This window comes from Lissotriton helveticus, chromosome 3_1 (assembly GCF_964261635.1).
Source record: "Lissotriton helveticus chromosome 3_1, aLisHel1.1, whole genome shotgun sequence".
In the NCBI taxonomy this organism is placed as follows: Eukaryota; Metazoa; Chordata; class Amphibia; order Caudata; family Salamandridae; genus Lissotriton; species Lissotriton helveticus.
Genome location: NC_136061.1, coordinates 23,381,971 through 23,408,893, shown reverse-complemented (window position 1 = coordinate 23,408,893; position 26,923 = coordinate 23,381,971). Strand labels below are relative to the sequence as shown.

Below are 26,923 nucleotides of genomic sequence, written 5' to 3'. Positions count from 1 at the left end.
ATGCACTGGTGTAGCACACGGCTTCCACCAAGCACTCGCTGTTGTAAATATAACAAGGATATGCACTGATGTGACACGCCGCTTTCCCCAAGTCCTCCCTGGAGGAAATATACAGAGGAAACTTTTAGGAAATCCATCTTTTCTGCGTAGACACACTGGATTATTCACCTTTGCTGGACCCTATATTTTTGCTGGCTCTAGAACGCTGTGCACTTTACCCCTGCTAACTGGAAGTAAAGTACCTGTGCTCCCCCTTTAGCCATGTTTTTAATAAACATATTTTATAGGTTTTAATAAGCAAACAATAAAACAAAACAAATAAAGAATATCAGACATTCTCAACCAGTTGACATAGAGTAGTAGGTCATTATAGTTCATGCCCTGCAGTATTACAGAAGCATCAAACCCAAGCAAGCTCCACTCAAGGCACCTGTGGTGACTAAGCATCTGAGGCGGAAGGAGAGCTCACCTCTTCGTGTGAGGTGGTTATCAACGAACCCTCCCCCTTGTCCATGAACCTAGTCAACAGTGCACCCCAAGCTTGCAAATCTTCTTCCACCTTCTCTTCCCATCAACACTTTTCGAGACACCCTTCCTCCGCCTATTCTTTCACATCCCACACCCATCTGTCCTCCTTGACCTTTTAAACATGGTTACATTGGCTTATTCCTGATTTGTACATTTAACTAATCTCTTCGTTCACAGGATTTGGTGTAAAAAGAGGTCCTAGTTCATGAAAGTTAAAAAGCCACTTGTGGACTACAGCCCCTATTGTGCCATCCACTACAGCGACAGTACAAACATGGCTACAGGCCGACCTGTGTAGCTCGACTGAGGCAGTGTAAACCTGCAGTGTGACCCGCGTTTGACAGGTAGAAGCCTCCCTTTTGACTATTGGTAAGTCACTACTATGTAAACATTGTAGCTTATAGTGTAGAATGCATGGTATTTAAAAGGAGGACACACAGAAATGTAATATTAACATATCCCTAAAATGACAAGGCCCAAAACACTAATTTCACTTTCGAAGACCTAGCTGACCTATGGAAAAAATCTGAATCAGAGTGCATATTAAAATACTAGTACTGCTAACACATTAAAGGACCCAGCTAGACAAATAATTAGCAACTATTTGTTATATCTATTAAAAATCCAATTCAATGGTGATCTTAGATTTCAATAAATATTAAAGAAAAGTTACTTTTACACTCTTTACCTTTACCTGCCTGATGTTTCTGGAGGCTAATTTGCATTCGTTTTTTCGCGTTGCACAACTTTTTCTGTGCCTTGAATAGGTGCGAAAAAATGTGTGATATGCCTCCAAGGAGCAAACAATATGCTGACCTCAATAGGCATAAAGGGATCCTCTGAGATCAACAGAATATGTAATCTGGGGCTGTGGCCTCCTTTTAGCAGCACTATATTAACTTTGCTTGAAAAGTCTGATGGGCCACAACTAGCACTCAGCATCCAGGTCTCTCCCTTTCAAGTAAGCTCAAAACCTTTTTTAGTGGGTTCCATGCCCAGTTGCTGAAAGACCCTGCTTTTGTACTACCAGACTTCTGTCTCTTGGTTTGTTACGGGTACAGTGCCTGCTTCAAACTGGAATTTAGTAATAGATGCCGTAAGGCAAACAGGAACTACTACAAAAGTAGGTAGGGAAGCACCTGGGTACCTTTACTTCATAGGCCAGAGAAGAACTAGGAATGTCTTAGGGTGTCCCCTACCCACAGGTGTGGGAACCCTACAGAGCTGGACCTTCACTCAACCTTCTTCAGAACGCTCTCTGGGTCTGAGGAACATCAGAAGAGGGTTGGACTGGCTGCCTGTGACCCGAGACGAGCAATGAAGGACTGGAGCTACTCTCTATTATACAATGGAAATAAACATCCCTAGGCAACAACTGGTCCAAACAATATTAAGACCTGATCTAACCATGTATGACGTAAGGGACTCAGCGTACACAAGAATCCATTAAAACTTAATTTTATTAGTATAAATTCATTAGATCTGATCATAAAAGTAATATAAACGCTTTTCCTGGTGGTTGCCACCGCATCCTTCAGTGACCAGGGACTCCATTGCCCACAAGCCCCCAGGAGGGAGAGGAGCCACTGAAGCGCTTAAAAGCGATTATTTTATCCCGTGGTTTTCCTGGTGGTTGTCAAGACATCTTTGCTCCGCCGTCCAGCCCTTCTACCATCTCACTCATATCAGGGAAACAACACACTACCATAGAATCAGGCTCAGAGCCTAATTACGCAAGCAAAGCTAAGCGAATCCCGTCTATTTTCACTAGGCGCACTACACAGAGCACTGTGCCCAAGGTTTTTAGGCATAACACTGATATGCAATGCATGCCGGCAGAGCATGTTAGGGAGGTAGGGGCTTCCCCCCTTCCACACTAGGGGCAGACATGAATGCAGAAAATGGTAGGAAAGACAGCTATACTACCACTAATATCCCTCTTTCTAACTGATTTTCGTTACTCCAAGAATAGTTAGAACAAATGGTGGAAAGGCAGGATGAGGCACAGGGAGATACCCCGTTGTACAGCACAGGTGTAGCATGTATGAACATTCAGAATGAGGCACTAGAGGAGAGGGGGGGTGGCTCCCCAAGTACAGTATCCAACTGAAGAGAGCAACACCTGTAAGATTATCGCTGAACTTAGGGATGAAGTTAGTTCGCTAAAATCCTTAATTCTAGCGCTCTCAAACCAAGTGAAGCTCCTTGTAAAAAATGAGCAATTGAGAGTAAACACAAGTGAACTATCCACTAGTCCCTTACAAAGTCATATTCCAGTAATAGATAGTAACGCCTCCGTAAGGCCTACAAGTTACCCAGTCCCCCTAATGTCCATTCAAACACGTCGTCCAATAGAATATAGAAATACAAGTCCCCTCAGAACAATGCAGGCGGAGAATAAAAGCCGCCATACTCTAAGGCAGAACCAAGACCATCGTCCCACTAAGAGTATCTTTATGATTAATGTGCTTAAAGTTCTATCGAAAGGCAAACAAGAGGACAACCATTCACTGCTCAACAAAACAATCCATTAAATCCGCAAAATAAGGGGGTGTAGGTCCATATTCAAGGACAATAGTCTCTGGGCGAAAAGAATATCATACGATGCCTCCCATACAGATTCCATCGAACTCCACCTAAGAGATGAGAACTTAGTTCACAATCTATTTGCTCTAGAGGCAAGAACCTGCTCCCCGGTAACCGGCAGATGGGTTAAAAAATCTAAAGATGACGTAACACCAAAAAATTCCCCTAACCTTGACATATCTTGTATGTATCTGAACACAAGATCTCTCCCTAAACATTCAATTGAACTTTGGGACACTTTGTATCAATTGCAACCGGATCTAGTGTTCCTCACGGAGACATGGCTTGACACCCACAGTACTCCAGACATTGCAACAGCGCTCCCCATAGGGTATAACATTTTAAACCTTAATAGATCCAAAAAGAAGGGTGGAGAGGTGGCCTTGCTATTTAAAGAGAAGTTCACTTGTATCCAAGAAGTGCCCATACAAGATAGCAAACATGAAGTAATGATTTACTCAGTCTTTTTAGACACCTATCTACTGATGGGAGGAGCCATTATCTATAACCCTCCAGGGAGCACAGTAGAATTTAGTACTCAGCTTCTCTCTCAGATTCTTCCTGCTTGTCTAAAACATAAAAATATTTTAGTATTAGGAGACTTCAATGTACATATTGAACTGCAGACTAACTCACTTACTAAGCATCTTGCAGACAACATGGAAATCATGCAATTAACACAAATAGTTAATCAGGACACACATAGAGCGGGACACAGGCTGGACCTAATATTCACGAACATCGAGGCCACAATTATTAAAAACATTGTGCCTCTTACATGGACTGACCATTATAGGATAGATTTCAATATTAGCCTATCTATAAAAAATACAAGACCAACGATACAGACCCCAGGGACAGCTAAAAACTGGAAAAAATTCTCACTGGGGACATTCCAACAGCATTTTCATTTTAATACTAACTCGGGCACTTCTACCGAACAAGAAATTTATCATCTACAAAAAAGTATTGGGGATGCACTTGAACATTGTTAAATAAACACCACCCAATGTAAAACCAGACGAATGGTGTCGGAGAAGTGGTATGGCCCAGATCTCAAGGCTCTTAAAAGAAAATGTATTACGCTAGAACATAAATGGAGGTTAAGTAAAACCATGAACGACAGATGCATTTATAAAAAAGAATTGAAAGCATATAATGCAGCCATACGGAAAGCAAAAAAAGATTACTTTTCACGGCAAATATTAGAACATAAACATTCCTCTAAGGAACTTTTTAAAATTGTTAAATTGAAATTAAAATATTTATAAAGCGCACATACACCACGCGGTTTCTTGGCGCTAGGACATAAAGCCAGGAGGGAGCAAAAAGACGGCCGACTAACATGGGAAAGCTTGAGTGAACAAAAATGTTTTTAAAGATTTACGGAATTCTGAATAGTGGGTGGAAAGTCTAAGGGAGGAAGGAAGGACATTCCAGAAAGTAGGCGCAAGCGTAGAAAATTTTGCGCCACCTGACCTCTTCTTCTTGAAACGAGGGACAACCAAAAGAGATTGCGAAGAGGAACGCAGTTCTCTGCTAGGACAGTATGCCTTGATCTCAGAGTAAATTAAGTGAGGGGCTGTCCCTGCCCTCCCCTGGAAGGTGATACAACCCATCTTGAACAAGGCACGCTCCCGGATAGGCAACCAGTGCAGAGCTTTAAGCAGCGGGGTGACATGACAGGACTTGGACAGGTTGTAGACAAGTCGAGCTGCCTGATTCTGCACTAGTTGGAGTCTCCGAAGATGGTAAGCGGGGATTCCGTTATACAAGGCGTTGCCATAGTCCAAGCGGGAGATCACCATCGCAGACAGAATGAGTTTGAGGGCACAGAAAGAAAAGAAACGGGACACCTTACGGATCGTGCGAAGAGTGAGGAAAGATGAAGAGACAACTGAACTAATCTGAGAGTGTAGTGAGAGGTGCGCATTAAGTTTGATCCCTAGAGTTTTAACCGAAAAAGAAGGGGTGGGAGGGGGACCCAGGGAGGAAGGCCAAAAGAGGGAAGACCAGGGACTTGAGGAGCCTCCCGTCAGTACCAACTCGGTTTTGTCGGGGTTAAGCTTCAGATGATTGAAGCTCATCCAGTCCCTGATGAACAACATGATAGAATGAAAATTATGAATGGACTCAGGGGAAGAGGATAAATTAAAAACCAGTTGGAGATCGTCAGCATAGTTATAAATGGTGACGTCCATCTGCTGAAGCGCAAAAATAAGAGGGGAGATGTACAGATTAAACAATAAAGGGGACAAAGAGGAACCTTGCGGCACTCCGCAATGGACCGATTGAAGAGGAGCAGAGAAGTTGGCCAGATGGACGGCCTGGGTGCGGTCCTTTAAAAAGGATGCAAGCCAGGCCAGGGCGGACCCCCTGATGCCAGCCGCCTCGACACGGGAGAGAAGGATGGAATGATCCACCGTGTCAAAGGCGGCGGATAAATCAAGGAGGACCAGAGCCTGGGGCCGGCCAGCATCCATGCCCTCTCTGAGGTTGTCCAGCACAGAGAGGACAACAGACTCCGTGGAATGCGCCGGGCGAAACCCAGCCTGACGAGAGGCTAGGCAGCCATTCTCCTCCACGAAGTTACTGAGCGTTCTCGTGATATGGCGCTCCAAAATTTTGCCAAGGAAAGGGAGGAGGGAGATAGGACGGTAGTTAGTAAGTGAGGATGGGTCAGAACCGGGCTTTTTTAGAATGGGGATAATAATTGCCGATTTGTGAGTCTGGGGAACAACACCATGAACCAAGGAGTTGTTGAGAAGAGTGAGCGGGGGGGAAGGACAAGCCAAATAAATTTGTTTTAAAATATGTGCAGGGCAAATGTCAGATGGAGAGCCTGACTTAACCGTCAAGACAAGAGACAGGAAAGCTTCTACAGTCAGGGCGGGAAAGTGATCAAGATACATCTGAGGGAAAAAGGGCTGTGGATCCGAGTAGGAGAGGGGGGGGGGGAACTACGTTAGACTTAATAGCCAAGACTTTGTCTATAAAATAGCTATTAAGTGAATCGCATAGGGTCTGAGAAAGGTAGTTTGAGGGTTACTCCATCAGAAAAAGCCAGATCTTGCACAATAGAGAAAATTTCTCTAGGCTGATTTTCCGCGAGCAAAATTTTAGAGGAGAAGTACTCCGTTTTGGCCAGAAGGATGGACTTCTTATATTGGCTTAGAAGAGTGGTGTACTCCGTCTTAAGAGTGGAACAATAGGCACGTCGCCAGGCGCGCTCCGCTTGCCGGAGGGTCAGCTTTTCCTCTTTCAATGCGGAGTTGAACCACCTATTGGCGTCATAATTGCGCCTGGCAGAAACGTGTCTAAGAGGAGCCACCTGATCACAACCTCTACTAAGCCAATTATTTATAGAGTCCATTTGACAGTGAAAAGGAAAGTCTTGAAGGTTGGGGCAAGTGGCAGAAAGGGAGGAACAAAGTGATGGCACATCCACATGAGTCCAATTCCGGGCCCATGTGTTCCTGGGAAGGGGGGATTTCCTAACAAGACTGGGGTACAAAGAAAACGAAACTAGAGAATGATCAGACCAAGTGCAGGGGGAGATCACCAGGGAGGAAACGGGACAATTAAGCGACCAAACCTGGTCCAAAATATGGCCATGGATATGGGCCGCAAAAGGAATACAGGGAAAAGCCCTGACCTGGGTGAACTCTTTTCTATCTGACAGAACACAATCTGTCCGACTAGGCAGCTATACCTCCACACCTCAAAAGATCAAGTATGGCGTACCACAGGGGGCATCATTAAGCCCAACATTGTTTAATGTTTACGTGTCATCATTAGCCACTATAGGGAAGAAGTGGGGCGTCAACATCTGCTCATACGCTGATGACACGCAACTAATGATTGCCTTAAATGGTGAAGAAGATCCCAAAAACAGACTGCTCAACTGCCTTTCTGAATTATCCAGTTGGATGCATAATCACTGTCTGAAACTAAATGCCGATAAATCGGAGATTTTATTGTTCGGCGGATTCCAAAGACATTGGGATGACACTTGGTGGCCCAGCACCCTTGGTACACCCCCCAAACCAACTCAGACGGCAAGGAATTTGGGAGTCCACATTGACAATGTATTGTCAATGAAAAACCACGTAACCACTATTTGTGGTAAATGCTTTGCGCTACTAAAAATGCTACGAAGAGTGTTTCCCTGGATTCCCGTGGAATGTAGAAAGATCTTAGTCCAGGCACTACTAATTAGTAGACTTGATTACGGGAACTCCCTATTCGTTGGCATGGCGGATTACCTATTTTCAAAACTACAGCTTGTTCAGAATGCGGCAGCAAAAGCCGTATGTAACAAAAGGAAATATGGTGCCGTTTGCATAGCCGTTCACTGCCACTGCCTTTCCGCTTTTCTTCCCTGCCTGCCGGAGGAGTTCTGATACACAGGACATTGGAGCACCGGAGCAGAGACTACTGGCTGCGGGGACCGGGACGGGACTGCGAGACCCAGCACTCCTAGCGCTTTGAGGACCACAGCGCAGCTGGTGTCTCTTCCCGCCCCCAGCACTCTCTACTTAACCCCGCCCCTTCTCGCGGACCGCGGGACGCAGCACGGGGCGAAGACCGGGCAAAGAGCGGGCCGTTTGAGGCCGTTCGAGGACCGGAGAGACCGGGACCGGATCATCCGCCCTGGCTGGCCCTGTACCTCCTACTGACTTTTAGAGGACTTCGTCCACCGGGAATCCATGATGACCACTAGGGAAACGCGAAGCAAATCTGCATTGGCTGCAGCTGGAGTTCCTAAAGGTACTATCGACAATTATTTTGTCAAAGCCGGTTCATTGTTAATAGATGAAATCTCTGTGCTAGAACGCCGTATCTCCCAAGAGATCGATTGGGTGCGGAGATCATCAAGGGGACCAATAGCTCTGGCCAAAACACCAGAAGAAAGGCCAGAACCTAACAGTAATATCCAGATGGGATCACAGTCAATCCACTATGCCTCTAACCCAGATCTCACTATGGAGGCCTCCAAGGAATTAGAGGACATGAGTCTCATGATCCTACCCATGACCCGCACATCGTCTGCTCCACCCCTAGCCTCCAGCAAGGATTTGACTGCCCCTTGCATTATAGTGAACACCCCAGAACGACAGAGGAGGGCAAGAGAGGGAGCAATACAAAAAAAGAAGAAAGGGGGGCAAACTAAAGATGGCAGCAAGTTAAAATCTTCTGAGCCCAAACTTGTTGGCGACGCCGGAACTGTGGGAGATAATACTCCGGGACAACCATCCAAGAATATTAGGAACACCCAAAAAACACCCTCTCGATCTATAGAGCAACCTTTCCCACAAGGTGATTTTTCTATAGATTCGGTAAATGAGGACATTACCCTTGCAGATATCGGCACACTCATTAGGTCGCTCTTAAGCCCCCTGGAGGCCCGACTGATAAAGATCGAAGCAAGGATGGTCAATATTGAGAAATCCACAGTCCAGCTTGCTGACAGTCTAAAGTCAGAAACCAAGGGCACCAAAATAGGGTTAAATAGCATGCCCAAAAAGAACTTAGAGCATACAATCCCGACGAAGAAAAACGATCCCCCAACCTCGCAAAATATAAAATCGATTGCTAAACAAAATAAGACGATACAAGTTTCCGCTATCACAAGTAAAACTGCACCACCTTCACAAACACAATCTCCAATTCCTAGGACCCCAAACACAACTAGCAAACCCACACATAAGCCTGATCCCCCAGATAGAGTTAAGAATGCCACGAGGCTCTCCGATAACACCCAGACTAACAATTGGAAACCCAAACATGTAAACTTACCACCGGAAGCATCCCCCTATACAGTGATTTTGGCGGGAGCTCCTGAACTATCTATCAATTCTATTGAGACGACAGCCTCGCTCAAAAACAAAGTCATTAACTGGCTGTCTATTTACAGACCCCTCCCACAAGGAACAACTAGCGATGTATCCATGGTGAGACGCGCCGCTTGGGTGGGCAATCAGAGAAAGACAATCAGGGGTGATTGCATCGTGGTTAGCTTTAAGGATCCAAGGACAGCTGCGTATATCTGTAGTTGGGCCCCCGACGATCAAGGGAATTTAATCCAGGCTCTCCCCTCTCGTTTTTCTACCCATCAAGCATCTATCTAGTAGAGGATCCCAGATGGGGTCATCATCAGGAGTTACTGGGAGAGTGGGAAAACAACTGTGTTCGGAGAAGGGAACCATACTATCATAGGAATATCCACCCTGAATATCTACCGCCACATGAAGAGGGGGAGGGGTGGGAGTACGTTACAAGAGGGAGAGGAGGATGGGGCGGTAGACCGAGAGGAGTCCCTGGTCCACATAGATTGCATCACCCAGCCTATCTTCCAACCTCAAATAGGTACAGTACTCTGGAAATGGTTGACTGACTGGCTGATTCCAATATAAAGGTGGTGGACCCCCTTGCTGCAGTATATCCTGCAGAAGATAGACCCACCGCCGGAGGCAAATTTGGGTTACAACCAGAAAAAAATTCACCCCTGAGATTCTAAATTGTTCCCAAGAATATGCTACCAGCATACCTGCTATTAGGGACAATACCACCAACTCAGAGTCCGAACAAGGAGAATTTCCACAAACCGCAATGGCAAATACTATCCTCGTCCCCACAGAGAACACTCTGTTTAATACTGAGCAACCACCCCTAAGACCTGCTACGCTTAACTTAATTTCATGGAACGTAGCAGGCATTGGTCACAAAATTGAATGTCCAGATTGGCTGTCATTTATCAGCTCAAAAGGAATCTGTCTCCTTCAGGAAACCTGGGCACGAGAGGATTTCACATGTCCAGGTTTTGAAGTTTTCTCAAAAAAGGCAAAGTGGGGGGACAAGGGACGTCCGTCAGGAGGGTTGGCAACTTTGGTCGCCTCCCACCTGGGTTGTAAGGCTAGTTGTTTAGCTGTGGACTCTGAGGATATTCTACCGGTCCTCCTAGAATGGCCAAATCTGGCTAAGTTACTGGTCATAAACGTCTATTCGAGACCCGTACCTATATCTGGGGAATCGAAAACAATTGAGGATCTCTCAACCCTTCTGAGTAACATTCCGAGGGATCTTCCACAGTTGGTAGCAGGAGACCTCAATTCCCACTATGAGCCACTTCCCGGATTGTTAGAAGGACCCCCCCTAGAAGAGGATGCTAGTTGCCGGATACCAGACACGGTGGCTCCTCCACCAAGAGCCTGGACACCCCTTGCATTACAAATTACAGCTTTGACCCTTAACTACGGTCTACGCGCATGCAACGGGCGTACAAAATCAGACAACCCCTGTAAATGCACATTCAACAAACCGGGTAGCGAATCCAGACTAGATTACATTCTAGCTCAAATATCAAACTGGACACGAATAATTGATTTCAGGGTACAATCCAGAGAGGATAGCGATCATAATGCACTCCTACTTGAATATGCTATCCCTGGTATAGATGACACGGGAATGGATAATGAAAATGGGATTTCTGGGCCACTCCTAGAGAACAACAGGAGGAGAGTGAGGTGGGGGAAGTTGGTAACAAACGATGCAAAAATATCTAGGCTTTATGCCAGAATTACCCCAATACTTGAAAGGGCATTTGGTCTCACCGATAAACTAGTGGACAGAAGGAACGTAGAATTATTGGGTCAACCCCATAAAGACCTAATAAATACTTTACAGTTAGACCTATTCTCAGAAGCACCACTAAAAAGTAGCATGCTAAACAAAAAATCTTGGTACAACACCGCATGCCGGGAATCGAAACGGGAACTTTTATCTGTTATTAAGGCTCATGGATCCCGTGGAATAATACAAGGCAAAAGACAGGCATATAGGACATTGCTGGCAAATGCCAAAGCCGAATGGGACCAAAAGCATTGGGAGGACCTATCTGAGGCATTAGCCAACAAAGACTCTCGCAAATTTTGGCGAGTGGTTAACCACGGGTCAGAGGATCTTCCCTCTGCTATTGAACCTAACATTGCTCCTGCCCTATGGCAGGAACACTATCAATCCCTATACTCAACTGAGGACATGCCCCTCATCAATTCTAATAGTATTGGCATGATAGGCCAAGTGGGCGAACCATTCGTGTTAAAAGAAGTTTGCGCCGCAATTAAGGGGCTGGCAGGAGGCAAAGCACCGGGATTGGACGGGGTCCCTGGAGACCTGTACAAACAGGAACCAGAGATATGGGCACCATATCTATTGCTCATATTTAACGCGGTCCTTGGGGGTATGGAGGTCCCAGATACTTGGCTGGGCGCAGAGGTGGTCCCTATATTTAAAAAGGGATCCCCCCTGCTCCCAGCCAACTATCGCCCCATAAGCCTCATTGATGTCTCGCAAAAGCTCTTTGGCAGACTAATCCTGAATCGCCTGCAGAATTGGCTGGAGGAAACGGACACACTCAGCCCATATCAGGCTGGATTCAGGAGGGGTGTCTCCACAATTGACCAAGTATTCAGACTAAATCTCATATACTGGAGACGGGCACTTATCGAGGGCGGCACCTTATACACGGTCTTTGTGGACCTGCGTGCCGCCTTCGACTTAGTGCCAAGAGCAAAATTGTGGGAGGTAATGATAGAACTGGGCGTCCCAAAAGATATCCTTGCGATTTTGTTTAAATTACACCACAACAACTTCGCGAGGGTCAGATGCGGGAGAAGTGGGAAGTTGACTGAAAGATTCCCCGTTCGCAGAGGGGTGAGGCAGGGTTGTGTGCTTGCACCGACCCTGTTCTGCCTCTTTGTGAACGGGGTAATCTCACACCTGACCGGGATCGCCAATACCGACGCCCCAAAATTGACCGGCAGCAGGGTGCCCGCCATTATGTTCGCGGATGACACCCTGCTGCTATCTAAAACCCCAATGGGCATACAGAGGGTGATTGACGGCTTCCAGGACTTCTGTACAGAAAGGGGCCTCGAAATAAACCCCCAAAAAACCAAATTCATGATTATGAATCCTAAGTCCCAGAAGCGCCCAAATCCCTTACTTGGCACTGTGCGGCTGGAAAGGGTATACACTATTGAGTATTTGGGGCTAACGCTAAATGAAAACTTAACATGGGGGGCCCACCGGATAAAAGCCAATATGAGGTTAGCTCAGAAGGCGGGGGGCCTCATGAGAATCGCGTCCAAATCAACCTTTCGCCCTTTGTCCCGGCTATCCAAATCTATAAAATGCAGGCTCGGGTGGTGTTACCTATGGGGGGAGAGATGTGGGGTCATACGTCATCTTCCAATCTACAGATGACGGAAAATAAATTTATAAGACAACTAACAGCCCTACCAATAAGTACCCCACTCATGCCCTTGAGACTGGATTTGGCTCTGAGGCCCATTACAGAAGAATTAGGGTTAAAGCCCCTAACGTTTTGGCGTCGCATTTGGAGCAGTCAGGACCTTACTTCCTATCGATTTGAGTTGCAGGAATTTTTAACCTTACCTAACGCCGCCAAGATACCTTGGCTAAATTATATAAAGACAACATGCGAGACCCTCGGATTAACAGAACTGTGGTTACACCCAGAAAGTACCAGCACGAGGATCTCAAGGAAAGCACTCTCTAGAGTGTATTACGAAAAAATGCTCACTCGAGCTCTGGCTACTGCCCGAGAAGGATCCCTGACGCATGCCTTCATGATAACTAAAGACTTATACAACTTTGAAAACGTGTTGGATGGCATGGCTCCTGCTCTGACAAGGAAACTTTTCTTGCAATGGAGGTATGGGACTCTTCCCCTAAAGTCCTTCACTAAAGCGTGGGCGGGACAGTTGCCGAATGAGTTGTGTCCTGCTTGTGCCAAAACTAGAGAAAGTGAAGTTCATGTTATCTTCTTCTGCCCCGCCTATCTCAAAAGCAGACGATATTGGCTGGCCCCACTACTGACAACCCTGGGATTCAGAACCTTCCTTCCTGCATTCAGAGTTTTAAAAACAGATCTATCTCCGTCAACGGTGTTTGTCCTAGCTAAATTTTTAACAGCAATGTAGTATGCTAGAACCCGACATGTAAAGATGGCAGAGGACCATTGAAAACTTGCTGTTTTGATACACTCTAATTTCTGTTTTAATAGTCCTTTTAAATTTTTTTATGATGATGAATTGTTGTATATCTTTTATGATCAAATGATCGAAATAAAGATTTGAAATTTGAATTTGATTCCGCTACAAGCTGTCTGAGAGCCTTACACTGGCTTCCAATGAGAGAAAGAGCCTCTTTTAAAATACTGTGCATCACCCATAAAGTATTGCACAATACTGGCCCGACCATCCTAAAAAATAGAATCACCTTCTATGTACCAAATAGAAATCTTCGATCCCAATTCACAGCAAGAGCGGTAACCACCCGAATAAAGAAGGTCAGGATGGGTGGCCGTGCCTTTTCACACTTAGCTGCAAACCTGTGGAATAATCTACCGACAGACCTGAGACTCACCGATGACTACCTCACATTTAGGAAAAAACTTAAAACCACGCTGTTCCCCAACACTCATTAAAATCATCATCGACCTGTGCCAGCTCTTTGTACATTGTTCAATTTCAGCGCTATGATATCCTTGTCGGATGAATGTTAGCGCTTTACAAATACTTTTACCATTACCATTACCATTGACATCCAGATGAAATATAGCCCTTCTGTTTCAACACAGTTGCATGTACACAGAAGATTTAGTGCCTCGATGGGTCAGATTCATCATTATTTCAGAACGACTGACTATTGTGCCACAATAACACATCCTACAAGATCTCCAGCAACTATGATAATAACACCTACCGCGCTCCGAAGACACAACAGCCCGGAGCGCAACTAACCATCTCCTCAACCAGGTTGCGGATCCCTCGTTCTGAGTCCCTTATTCCACCGCATCCTACCACTGGAACGCCAACAATGGCAAGACTAGACCAACAAACAAACCCCTCAGCTCCACAGACGCGCCGTGCTTCGGAGGGATACTTTTACACCATCCCTCGAGGATTAGAAGAAACATCATCTACATCCTGTGTATTGACGTGGAATGTGACTGGAATAAGATCTAAGGTGTTACTCCTCCACTGGATTGAATACATTGAACAATTTGATGTCAGCATCCTACAAGAAACCTGGGTGGCTGCACCTTTCTATATTCCTGGGTGTCGCGCAGTGTCGACCGGCAGAACAGGAAGGGCAGCGGGGGGGGGGGGGCTATTGACCTGGATCAGGATGGACTTGCTATGTACAATTAAAGAGATTAAAATGAATAGTCCCAACATACTTGCAATTAGCCTCAGGGCAGAAATGGCAGGAAGGTGGACATATTCAATGTCTACACCCGTGGGACTAAGGCAGGCACATGTTCACCAACCCCCCAAGAGTTAGAAAACACTATTGAGGAGAGAGAGTCATTATTACCTCGGATAGTGGCAGGAGATTTTAATACTACATTTAAGCCATTAGATTTGATAGATATATCTAACAGCGACAGGTAGAGGCACATTGGCATGTCCCTCCCCTTGATTTGCCACCGGTCAGAAAATGGACACAAACTGCCCTGCAGCTCCAGGCCATAACCCTTGAGTACGGGTTTAGGGCTGCAAATGGCCGTACCAATTCTGACAAGATGGGAGCTAATACCTATATTAGGACCACCAATACGAGCCGAATCGACTATGTATTGATAGATATTAGGCTGTGGCCGGAAGTACTGGATATGATGGTCAGGAAAACAATTGATAGCGATCATAACCCGCTTGAGCTTGCCATGATTTCACCTTTGTGCAAAACCATTGATACATCAGAGATAATGCTCTCGTCCAGGGATTTATATCTCATGAATGATAACAGACAATTAAAGTGGGCATGGATAGCAATGGATACCGTCAAGACTGAAGCGATAAAACAAACCAGTCAAGAAAATATCAACAAGCTCCAAAATAGAGTAGAGCAGCAAGACGAGCTAGAAACGGTCATGGACATCCACTCGTCCTTTTTCACGCAGCTGGCTTCCCATTTTACCTGCCCGAGATCTCATCGCAAGAAGACACCAGTCAACTCACAGCACTCCTGGTTTAATCAAAAATGCAAGGAAGCACTGTCACATTTGGCAGCTGAGATCAAAGCCAAGAACACGACTAACATAAGATCAGCTAGGAGTTTATACAAAAAAGATCAGAGGGAAGCAAAAAAGGAGTGGGTTGAGGATCGATGGTTGTAGATCAATGACGCCTGTAAACGCAAAAATCAACAGCAATTCTGGTTACTCCTAACAAGGGGAGATTCCAAAAGACCCAGATCACCCACCAACAATATCACAGATGCTTCCTGGTTTGATCATTTCTACGGTATTTAGTCAGGACCAGGTGCGACGGACATTGAAGGCTCTTTCAAAGAGTACACCCATAGGCAGCCAAAAGTTGACTTATTCTGCTCAAACGATATCTTCGAAAGTATCAATTCTATGCTTAAAAACAAAGCATCAGGTCCAGATGGAAAACCTGGAGAGGTCTTTCTAGCTGACATTCCTAACTGGTCCATTTATATGTGGTCATTAGCAAATGGTATAGCTGCCGGGGCCTCCATACCTCCTTCATGGCTCGGAGAAGAAGTCATTCCGGTCCATAAGAAGGGGGACCGCTCGCTGCCTTCGAATTACAGGCCGATCAGCTTGATGGATGGAGCGCAGAAGGTTATCTCCCATGCCCTGCTTACCAAAATCACTGTCAAAGTCTTCCGCTTCACCCTAGTGGCCTGGAAGACTGTGACATTAGAGCAGGGCAGTCTCTATGCAGCTTTCATTGATCTGAAGTCCGCTTTTGATCTTATTCCTAGGGCCACGCTTTGGCAAGTCCTGCAAGTTCAGGAGCTTCCACAGGACATTCTGGCACTCCTAGTACGATTGCATAAGGGAAACTATGCTAAAGTACGATGGGGGACCAAGGGCAAGTGACGGACCCAATAAAGGTTGTAAGAGGGGTGAGGCGGGGCTGTGTTCTAGCTCCCACCCTATTTTCGCTTTTTATAAATGGGGTGGTGAAACATCTAGCGGAAGTCCATGCAGACACTCCCTCATTGGGGAGTGTAAAAATAACGACCTTGCTGTTTGTGGATGATTCGCTATTAGTCTCTAAAACCCACTAAGGCCTTCAATTTTTACTTAATTGTTTCATGCCTTTCTGTGAGATGAGAGGTCTGGGAGTCAACACCTCAAAGACAAAACTCTTGCTAATGAATTCCCACAAATCATTTAAAGGGAAACTATCATTGGGTGGATTCCATGGTTTATCTTGGCGTAACCCTCACAGGGAAAATAGCATGGAAACAACATATCTCCAAGCAAATCCTCCAGCAGAGGAACACCTCCGGGGCCTTAATTTCAGAACACAGGGCGTCACAAACTAGACCGATCACAGCCCCACTCCAGATATATGATCAGAAGGTGGTTGGCTCGGCCCTGTACGGGGCTGAAATCTGGGGGTGTGATAACCTCGAGGGCTTGCTTCTCACTGAAAACAAATTCCTAAGATCACTCTGCTCCCTTCCCCAGAGTACCCCGCTCACTCCTTTAAGGTTAGATTTGGGCAGAACCACAATAGTGGATAATGCGAGGCTTCGCCGTCTTCTTATCTGGCCCCGCCTAAAAAATTAAAAAAACACCTGAGCTTGTCCACTATGCGACTGCCCTTGAAGACATCCTAAAGCTGGATCGCTTAAAAAGAATTGTCTGGTTCAGTAACATCAAGACATCGCTCTCTGCAATAGGTCTGGGGAAGCTGTGGGAAGTGACAGATACCAGCCTACTGCCTAGTAGAGAGAGGGTTAAGTCTTATTACTGGAATTGGGTGGGAGAGAGAGACGTTACACATACAGTCAGAGGCCGCCTCACGATAGCATTTGCCTCCCCCTCGAATCATTCACAGCATTGTGGAACAGGGGCGCTTCAGCCACACTACGTCACTGCCCATGCTGCTTTGAGACTGAGGAGACGACCAAGCACATTCTCTTTGTATGTCCATTATACAAAAACCCAAGATCTAAATGGCTATCCCTTGCCTGTAGACAACTGGAAACCCAATGTCATTTAGAAGCACTGCGCATCTTTCCTACAGATACAAGGCCATTAGTAGTATGTGCAGTGGCCAAATTCTTGGGGAGAATGTGGCTTATTAGGAGGCAGGTGCTAAACACGAACTTAGTGCACCCTCAGATTAAATACTAATCCAAACTCCATAAGCAATTAGTTTAAATTTGACATCTTTGGTAAAAACAAATATAGGACTTATGCCTACATTACTGAGAACTTGTGCAATATTGTATTTTTTGTATGTTATGTATTAGCACTTTATGCACCTTTTATGGTTCTATTTCTCCTGTTTGCACCAAAACTGTGTCCCCTTTAATGCTATTTTTTCACCTAGGTCCCATTCCTTTCCTTATGTTTCATGGCTCCAGTAAAATAGTATTCAGGATATATTCCAACTACTAGGTTTGATTTAAAGGTTTTACACACAATGCTAGTGCCCTTAAAATAAGAAGTTGGAGGCTGGTCTGTTCCCATGATCTCTCCTTCATCCCATAATCTCAAGTAAAATCAAAAAAATACTTCATTTCCAATACGTCATCTGCAAAATCTGCTCCATGTGCATCATCTCTCAATAGATCCTCCTCATTTAAGCTCCATTTCATATTCATTTTTGCAATTTTACATAGTGTGAACATGGCCCAAGGGCATTCCAGAGCTTTCTAAGAGAGCAGGTAGACAAACAAGTAAATAATAAGAAATGCAGTTAGAACTCTAAAAGGTCAGAACACAGCCACAATCAAAACCAGTAGTTCGATCAAAAGAAGACGTGTTTTATCCAAAGCAGCTCTGAAATAGAGGGATTTTTAGTTCCCTCTTCAAAGTAAGAGGATTTGCTGGGTACGCTTGGTGGAAAGGTGTTCTGCCCGACAAGGTCCGTTTCATGTAGAGTTCACGCTTGGAGGTCAGAGGCTCCAGAAGATGGGATTTTGCCTTCCTCGAGCCTCGTTGGGAGCCAGAGACAACTTTTTCCAGCCTAATAGAAGGATGCAGCGTTATGAAGACCTTTGCGAGTTATACATTCCATCCTGAATTGAGACTTTGCCTCAATAGGAACCTGCTGTAGAGTATAAAGAAAGAAGCAATGATGTTGAATTAGCTGTGACAAGCAGCAGCTGCAGCAAGCACTGCATCAAGAGTGACAAATGAGCTCTCAGGACACTGGAGAGGAGGGAGGGCCCATAATCCAGTCTGGGGAGGACCAGTGCTTGCACTGCCGGTTGTATGCAGGTCTTGCTCTGTGGTGGGCGGACAAGATTTGTTTCTGAAGATTGAAATGGTCTTCAGGGAGGAATCTCAAGGATTTGAAATTCTCCACATTGGGCTGTTTCCTATTCAGCAGAAAACAGGGTCTCATCAGTCTTTGATGAGGAGATTCATTTCTCAGAGTAGAGACTGGTTTAGGAGGTTTAAAATTTAAACTTGTGACAGGCCATCCATTTTTGGACTCTGTCCATGACGTCGGCGAGTAGAATGTTCTCATTTTGGATGAAAAAACAAATAAATCTAGGCATAATCAGTATATGGGAAACATCCTTTACAACGAAACTTTTTCCACGCAGTACCTTTACAACGCAAGAATTATAACGCAAGTCGTTACAACGACTTGCGCTGGAGGGCGCTGTAGGATAGGGAATAGTTTAATTTACTATCCAAAACCTTCCCTACTATCCACGGGGACTGGAGTTGAAATAGTAAATTAAACTATTCACTATCCAGCGCCCCCCAACGCATGTCGTTGTAACGACTTGCGTTGTAAAACCTGCGTTGTAAAGGCATGCGTAGAAAAAGCATGCGTTGTAAATTATACATCCCAGTATATTGGTCTTACAGATTTCCAAAGTTTCATAGGTTCTCTCCAAGGGGTTTGAGATATCAGTTGAAGAGCTGGAAATAGGAAAAGGCCCTGTGGAACTTTTAGCTGAAGGTTATTTTTGCTTCAGAATGAATTACCTATCATCACTGTCTGAAAATAGTTTGACAACTAGAAAGTGAAACAGGTCAGGGCTGGACCATCAATGCCTATCCGTTCTACTAAGACATGAATCGGTGCACGGTGGTTGACTGGATCAATGGCGGCTGAAAGGGGCAACAGGACAACAAGGCAAGAGTTATTTGCATCGAGGAGGTGCAACGGTTGGTTGACACGTTTACGAAGGATGGTTACTGTGCTACAACACTGTCTGGGTCTAGACTTGAATGTGTGGAGAAGGTTGTTTTCCTTCAGTTATGAGGCAATGGAGCTTTCCAACACCTTCCCTAAGAAAGGAAGTGTTGAGACAGGACGGAAGATGTTTAGGTCCTTTGTGTCAGCTGCTCATCTCCAAAATGTTGGGAAAAACACCTTGCTTCAGCGAGCAATCATGACATGGACGAGTTAGTGCGTTTGGAGAGGTGAATGGAAGACTGGACCTTGGTTATCGTATCAAGAGACTCCAACTCAGAGACTAACAAAGCAAGACCAGGAATGGTGGGCTTTGCAAATGAACTCACGGGCAACCAGGATGTCAGATTTTGATCATAGTGAATATTTAAGACATTTACCTTCTTTGAGAAGAAGATCAGAAATTTCTCACGTTTGGTTTGAGGAGCAGGGGCCATGTTACTGGACAAAGGATTGTTTGCCTGTTTAACAATCTCAAACAGAGGTTTTGGGTGACTTTAGCAGTACCTTGAAGAGATTGGATGAGGGAGGATTTCACTATAAAGATGTTAAGTGTATACATTTTTCTGGCATCCCGAATCTTGTAAGATTGAACTGACAGGGTTCTTATCCCCCTAATTTCTCAAGATGTCGGAGTGTTTTTTTTCCACCATTGTAGCTCATTCACGAACTAGGGACGAGGGGATTTTGGCTTCTTTCCCTTGCTTTTCACTGGAGCATGTTCATTCAGCAGGTATTCAACATATTTAATGCATTTCTCGGTTGTGACATCAATGTCATATTGGGCGCACAGGCGAGGAGGTTATCACAAGCCTGGTTGTCTAGGGCTGTAATGTCAATATTATTAGGGTCACAGAAACAAGTCTTCCCCTTTCTAAATATGGCCTGGAATGTTCTGGTAGATGAATGAAAGAGAGAAGGGAATGTGAAAGTTTGAATTAGAAAGTGGATGGAACAATCCACGTAACATGGTCATCAGAGGCCAGCACCGAGTCCTTTGACATGCCAAGATGCAGAATGGAGCGTTTTCCACGGGTGGGGTTTTGGTAGTGTTGGAAGAGGTCCTTGTCGCTGAGAAACAAAGAGAGGAGCGTTACGGGTTTGTTGTTATCTTCACTCCTGTATAGATTAAACTATTTTATGAAGATAGTAGTCTTGGATATTATCCACTGCGACAAAATGAATTTCACTAATTCTTCGACAAATGTACTGTTTGCATCTGTGGGGTGGTACAAGACATTCGTCCTGAGAATAGACGCAGTAGGAGTCGAGATTCCCAAGGAGAGGCAGGCTTGCCTGGGGTGTGCCTTCAGCATGCAACTGGTGCGACAGGCTGGGGGCATCTGCGTGAAAGGTGCACCACGCTGGTCATTGAATGGCTAAAAAAGAAGTCTTTGTGGTCGTCTCTCTAAAGTCTGCTGCTCCCTACAATGTTATTTTGGATACTTCGTCACGTTTCCTATATTCTATATTTATGTAATGATTAAATTGGCATTTGTTTCTCAAGTAGTCTCTGCCAGTGGTGGTACACTGCTTTGGTATCACGTTTAACATTCCACAACTCGTGTATGTTGTCTTCTACCCATCAGTCTTCATTGCCTTAATGTACTGGATACTAAATGCGGATGAAGTGGTGACCACTTATTGACTATCCAGGAAGATCAAAGATGTGAAACTTATGTTTGTTGTCCCTTCCCTAGTAGAAAATAATAATCCCGCGATGGCAGAGATTCCACTAGTACAAGACACGCGTGGAGGAAACCGGCTATGTCAGCAATTAACAGAAAGATCCAGCAGGTCATGGACCGAGAACGGTACTGGGTCCACAATTGAAATTACCAACACAAAATCATATCTGAGTATAGTAGATAGGACTAAGACCCAACTCGATAACGAGATTGAAGCCTTGCAAGAGGGCATGGTCTCACAACTTAGGCAGGAAGAACCCTGCCCTATCACTGAGGGGTTTTGTCTGCTAAAGATATCTTCCTGGAATATTGCCGGGCTTGCGAAAAAAGCGCGTGACCAGCTATTCCTAACCTTCATGGAAAAGCAGGATATAGTCTGCCTACAGGAGTGTTGGGACCCATATGAGACATCAGTAGAGGGTTTTAGCACTTTCTAAGTGCCCTCGATCCAGGGTAATCGAGGCAGGGGCTCGGGGGGACTCTGTATCTTTACCTCTAACCTCTGTAATATAGAACAGAACATGTATCAGGCAAATGGGCCAAAAGCAGGTGTAGGGAGCTCACTACAAGGATTGTTTTTTAAATTAAATGGGCGCTCCTTCTTTTTGATAAACCTTTACAATAATATGCCAAAAGTAGAGGTAAAAATTCTAATAGCGGAACTGGATTCACTGCTAAAGAGAGGCGGCCAGGAGGCAGACTGCTTACTTATAGCAGGGGACTTCAATTGCCACCTATGTCCATATAGCCAAACAAAAAATTGTGGCATTTTTGACTCACAAGGGGATCCCACTACACATTTTGAACACTCCGTAGGGGGAAATCTGCTAAACCATTTTATGCATGAATGGGATTTGGCTTTCGCAAATGAACTTTGCCAGCCACCCGTAGTGTTTCAAACAACCTTTTTTGGTCATGGGGCAGGTACTGTAATAGACTTTATCCTAGTTTCAAACAGGAACCAAGGTTGGGTGGGCGGGTTTGAAACGGAGGCCCTAGCAATAGGTGACCATTTTCCCATTAGTATTTCCCTTAAACTAGGGAAACCTGGCACTCAAAAAACAAGCACCACGGATATATTGCATGGCCGTTCAGTGGCACTGGCCAAGAAAAATGGCTATGCCATTAAATGGGCAAAAATTGAACCCACGAACTTTTTGAAAGATCTATTACAGAAAGAAATTAGACAATTTAACACCTGCCTGGAACTAAGCACTAACCCAGAACAAATACTACAGGCATTCGATGAGATTAAAATCGAAATAAACTCTAAGCTAACTAAAAAATTAAAGGCAAGAGAGGAATCGAGAATACATGGCTGGTTTAACCGAGCCTGCACAAGTGCCCATAAAGCACTTCTACAGGCATTAAAGACTATACCTAGGGATAGCAGCCAAGTCAAGGAGGCTAGACAAGCTTATAAGCTGACTCTCCTGACAAGGAAGAAAGAACTTAAAAATGCAGCTTGGGAAGCCTTGATAAAGGCAAGCGCACTAAGGGATAACACGTCCTTCTGGAAAGAGGTAAATGCCCCCTTTTTTCTAGATAGGAAGGTAGACACCATGGAAATTGGCATAGCTGAAGATGTCTGGGTCAAGCATTTTACTGCCCTTTACAAGAAAGACGCATTTGTGTTGACCTCACAAGAGGAGTTGGCCGAGGGGAGTGAGATCCTTCTACTACCACATGGAAACTTTCCATTAAAAGTAATGTTCACCCCCGCAGACCTGGAACAAGCGATTTCTCAGAGTGCAAGCCTAAAGGCCCCAGGGCCTGACGGTATACCCATTGATCTATTTAAAGGGAACGTAGACCTCTGGGCACCCTTACTGGCAAATGTCCTAAATGCTTATACTAAAATAGGTTTCCCCAACACATGGAAGGAAGCGATAGTCATTCCAATATTTAAAAAAGGAGACAGACAAGATCCAAAATGTTATCGCCCCATTTCTCTGTTAGATAATTTAATGAAGGTCGCTGGCAGGGTACTACTAACTAAACTGCAAACTTGGGCCAAGACTAACGGGATACTCTCAAAATTTCAGTATGGTTTTAAGTCGGGGGTGGGAACCATAGAGCAGGGCTTAAACCTGTCCCTTATAATAAACAAATATATTGGATCAAAAAAAGGGAACTTGTTCCTGACATTTGTCGACCTAACTTCGGCTTTCGACTGTCTGGATCATGGAACCCTGTGGAAAACCCTGACTAAAATGGGGATAGATAAAAACATCTTAACTTTTATCCAGGAACTTTACAGAGATGCAGGTGCCACGGTGAGATATGGGAAAAACGGTGAGCAAACCAGAAAATTCCCAATTGCAAAGGGCGTTCGCCAGGGCTGCATCCTCGCACCGTTTTTATTTAACCTGTACATAAACGAGGTAGCAGACTCGATGAATGTCCTGGAGGTGGATTACCCCAAGATAAACGGACTCGCAGTCCCGTTATTGTTATACGCTGACGATGCGGTGATTATGGCCCGCACTCAGCGGGGACTCCAAAAGGCACTAACGGGCTTTGCAACCTTTATGAGCTCTAGAGGTCTCATAATAAATGTGGGGAAAACTTTCACGATGTCATGTACAACGAGAAAAAAAGTACCAGACTGCAAAACCTTTGTTAATAATTCAAAGATAGCGATGTCGAAAACTTTTTCTTACCTGGGCATCATTTTTAATAACAGGGGGACATGGTCTGCAGCGATTACCTCCCGAAACTTGGCCTTTGCCCGCGCAATAGGGGCGGTTAAGCAATTTGCTAAAAAATTGGGCGGGAAACCGGTAGACACACTACTTAAGATCTACGCAGCTAAATGTGTGTCCACAGCTGTGTATGGGGCGGGGATTTGGGGTTTTGCAGATAGCTCCGAAATCCAAAGGGTGGAGAATGCCTTCCTGAGGTACCTCTTAGGAGTCCCACGTTCCACATCCACTACCATCTGCCACAACGAACTGGATAGATCTCACATTAGTGACATCATAAAGATAGCACCAGTTATGTTGTGGCATAAGATCTGGACATGCGAGGACACGACCTTTAATAGGGAGGTAATTCAGGATTGCCTGCAGCAAGGAAATGGCGCTAAACAACCTTGGCTAGCCTACGTTAAAAAATTCCTGAACTCCATCGGTAACCCAGAATTCTTTTCGGACCCACTATCATGCGCTCAAATCCCCAAAAAAGTATTAAAAGAGACATGTCTTGGCCTATTGGAGGAGAGGAGATATTATCTAGATGGGAATAAGTCCACCATTATAGCCCACCGCCAGATTTTGCATGAACATGGTTTACATCCCTATCTGGAGCCAAATATCTCCCCTTACCATAGAATGCTGCTAGCTCGTCTGAGGACAGACTGTCTTTTCAGGTTAATAACGTTCCCTGCCCCGAATGATTGGTCAATGAAAATGATTAATTGCCCGTGTGACGGAGTAGCTACTCAGTCTAACATACATTGTATACTCTTTTGCAAGTACTATCAATGGGGTAGGAAAAAACACCTATTGCCTTTGTTAAAACTGTGGGGCCTGAGAAGTTGTAAAGCAGCCCTCCACAGATTGTATCTGCTTCAAGACGAATGTACTATTGGAGTGATGATAAAATTCCTGTCGTTCGTTATAAAATGTAGAGGATCTATGAGTAACGATTAGTAGGTTGAGGGTTTGTAGAAGTATTATTCTGTGCCTAATAACACCATATAATACATAAATATGTCATATTTACCTCAACCCTCCTATCATGAAATTGCAACGATACATATATAAATCGCTTTCCAGAACATTTTTTTACAAGGTTTTTAATATTAGATTAACTGAATGACTAGGGTAATGAGTATGTATTTTGTTTGTAAAAATCTCCTTTTTAGCATGTAAATGTTTAATTAATGTTGTTTTTAATCGCATTTGTGTACTGTTTGCTTATATGGTGTTTGTCAAATACCGAATAAAGCTATCTTTGAATCTTGAAACCTGAAGTCTTGTTAGGCTGCTGCTCCATTGAGAAGAACTCGCCTTCTATATGTTAGAACTGTGACAAAGATTAGAACGAGAAGCAATGAAGATGATCAATAAGAAATATGAATAGTACCACATTACTCAGGGCTTCCCTGTGCTACACATAGCAAGCAGGGTTGGCTCAAGGGGTAGAGAACTGGCAGCTGTTCTTGAGCTGGGCCCAGGATGAAGGCAGGCCCCTAGGAAATATGATGAACTTTTCTAAAATTAATTGGCTGACCTTGGGACATGCTCAGCAGCGCCCACCCTGCTTTCTAACTGGAGCAGCAACCTGCAGAGAGTAAGAGAGGCTTCTTATTTACACCTCCAGCCGGGCCCTACACAAAGGCCTAACCTAAAGGGCCATCAGCCCTTCTTCTGCGTCACCCTGGTTGGGCGCTATATTGAGCCTAACAAGAGATGCAAATGTCATAGAGGGAAACAAAGGCACACAGCTCATCTCCTCCCACATGCTTAAGAGAAATATGATTTAGAAGCAGCTTTTTTCACCTAGTTCAACCCCTGTACGCGAGGGACAAGCACGCACTGTGCGGATATCAGATGTATCAGTGGGGGTAATTACACTAATAACGACTTTAAAAAGTTCTTTTAAATTGGTTATTCAATTTGTTTTAAAGCGCTACTCATCCCATTGTGGGGCATCAAAGAACTTTACATCACACCCATCTGGAAACAATGTGCAGCTCAAGCTTCAAGGAAATATTACATAAGACATCAGGCCGACAAGGTGTAGGAGTCATATGTTGTTCCTGGTGGGAAGCATTATATGCTGCTTTGTCTGGCGGACAGTCCGGCTTTCAAATGTGGGGCAGTGGTTGAGGTTGTCTGAAGTACTGACGGGTATTAATATAGACATCAACACTTTAGCAGCGTTCGAATAATGCAAGTGTGAGAAGGAAAACGATAAGGTTCTAAAACTGAGTCTTGCAATTTGCATCCAGGAGATTAGCTCCCTGTGCTACACTATAAGAATTAAAACCTATGAAATGCACAGAACAAAATAATCTGTGACAAAACGAGCAACAACACTGAGCTGTCTGCATAAAATACAAATCACTCATGTGAATATGACTCATGCTTTGAGAAAACACATTCACCCTCTATGCTACTTTAAGATGAGTCAAAACTGTGGGAGACAAACCACAGGTCTATCCAGACACTGCATTAACCATCAGAGTGACGTTAATGAATTATCCTCTGAAAACTGTGATCCAGCGCTCTCACCAAAATATTGCACAAATGACACTATTTACTACCACAAAACTTACACTACAACACTAGGCCCATAACAACAATAGAGCGCTTGAATCATGAGGCGATAAGATCTAAATATAGTTGTTTAAACCATCTGCAATAATCAAGACCAGCTTGTCATTTTAGAAAGTTTATTTTAACACATCTAGAAAAACTTAGGTTTTGGTATTTTATTAAACAAGCATTAGAAAATGTCATAAAGAAAGATTTATTCAGTATTAATAAAAAGAGCATAAATCAAGAATTATTATTCATTAGCAGGAATAAGTAAAATTAAGCATTTTCCAAAATCCTAACTATATCTCTGTCTCTACCCTCATCACCTAATAATAAAGTATTTAATAAAAACTCCTGTCCTCACGTGTAAAGTCCATCAGCATAACATCGTCCTCCAGATTTTCTCGAGCGTAAGCCAACTATGTGTTCTCTGAACCTATTCTTATACCCTAATTTTAGCTGAGCTAACTATTTTTCACATTCCAGCAGACGAATTCTAGTTCTTCATTGGCTGAGCCACCTCGTACCACAGTAAACTGTGACACCTCCTTTTTACATGCCCGGGCAAATTCACTAGTCCATTGTTCATTTAGAAGTCTTGGCAGCTCTCCTTAGACTG

General features: G+C 44.5%; 1 protein-coding gene across 1 annotated transcript in view; it reads right to left on the bottom strand.

Moving 5' to 3' along the window:
* The window catches only part of STK11IP (serine/threonine kinase 11 interacting protein), a 291,281-nt gene that overhangs the window by 251,558 nt on the left and 12,800 nt on the right, over nt 1–26,923 (bottom strand). The gene's annotated exons all lie outside the window — the stretch shown is intronic.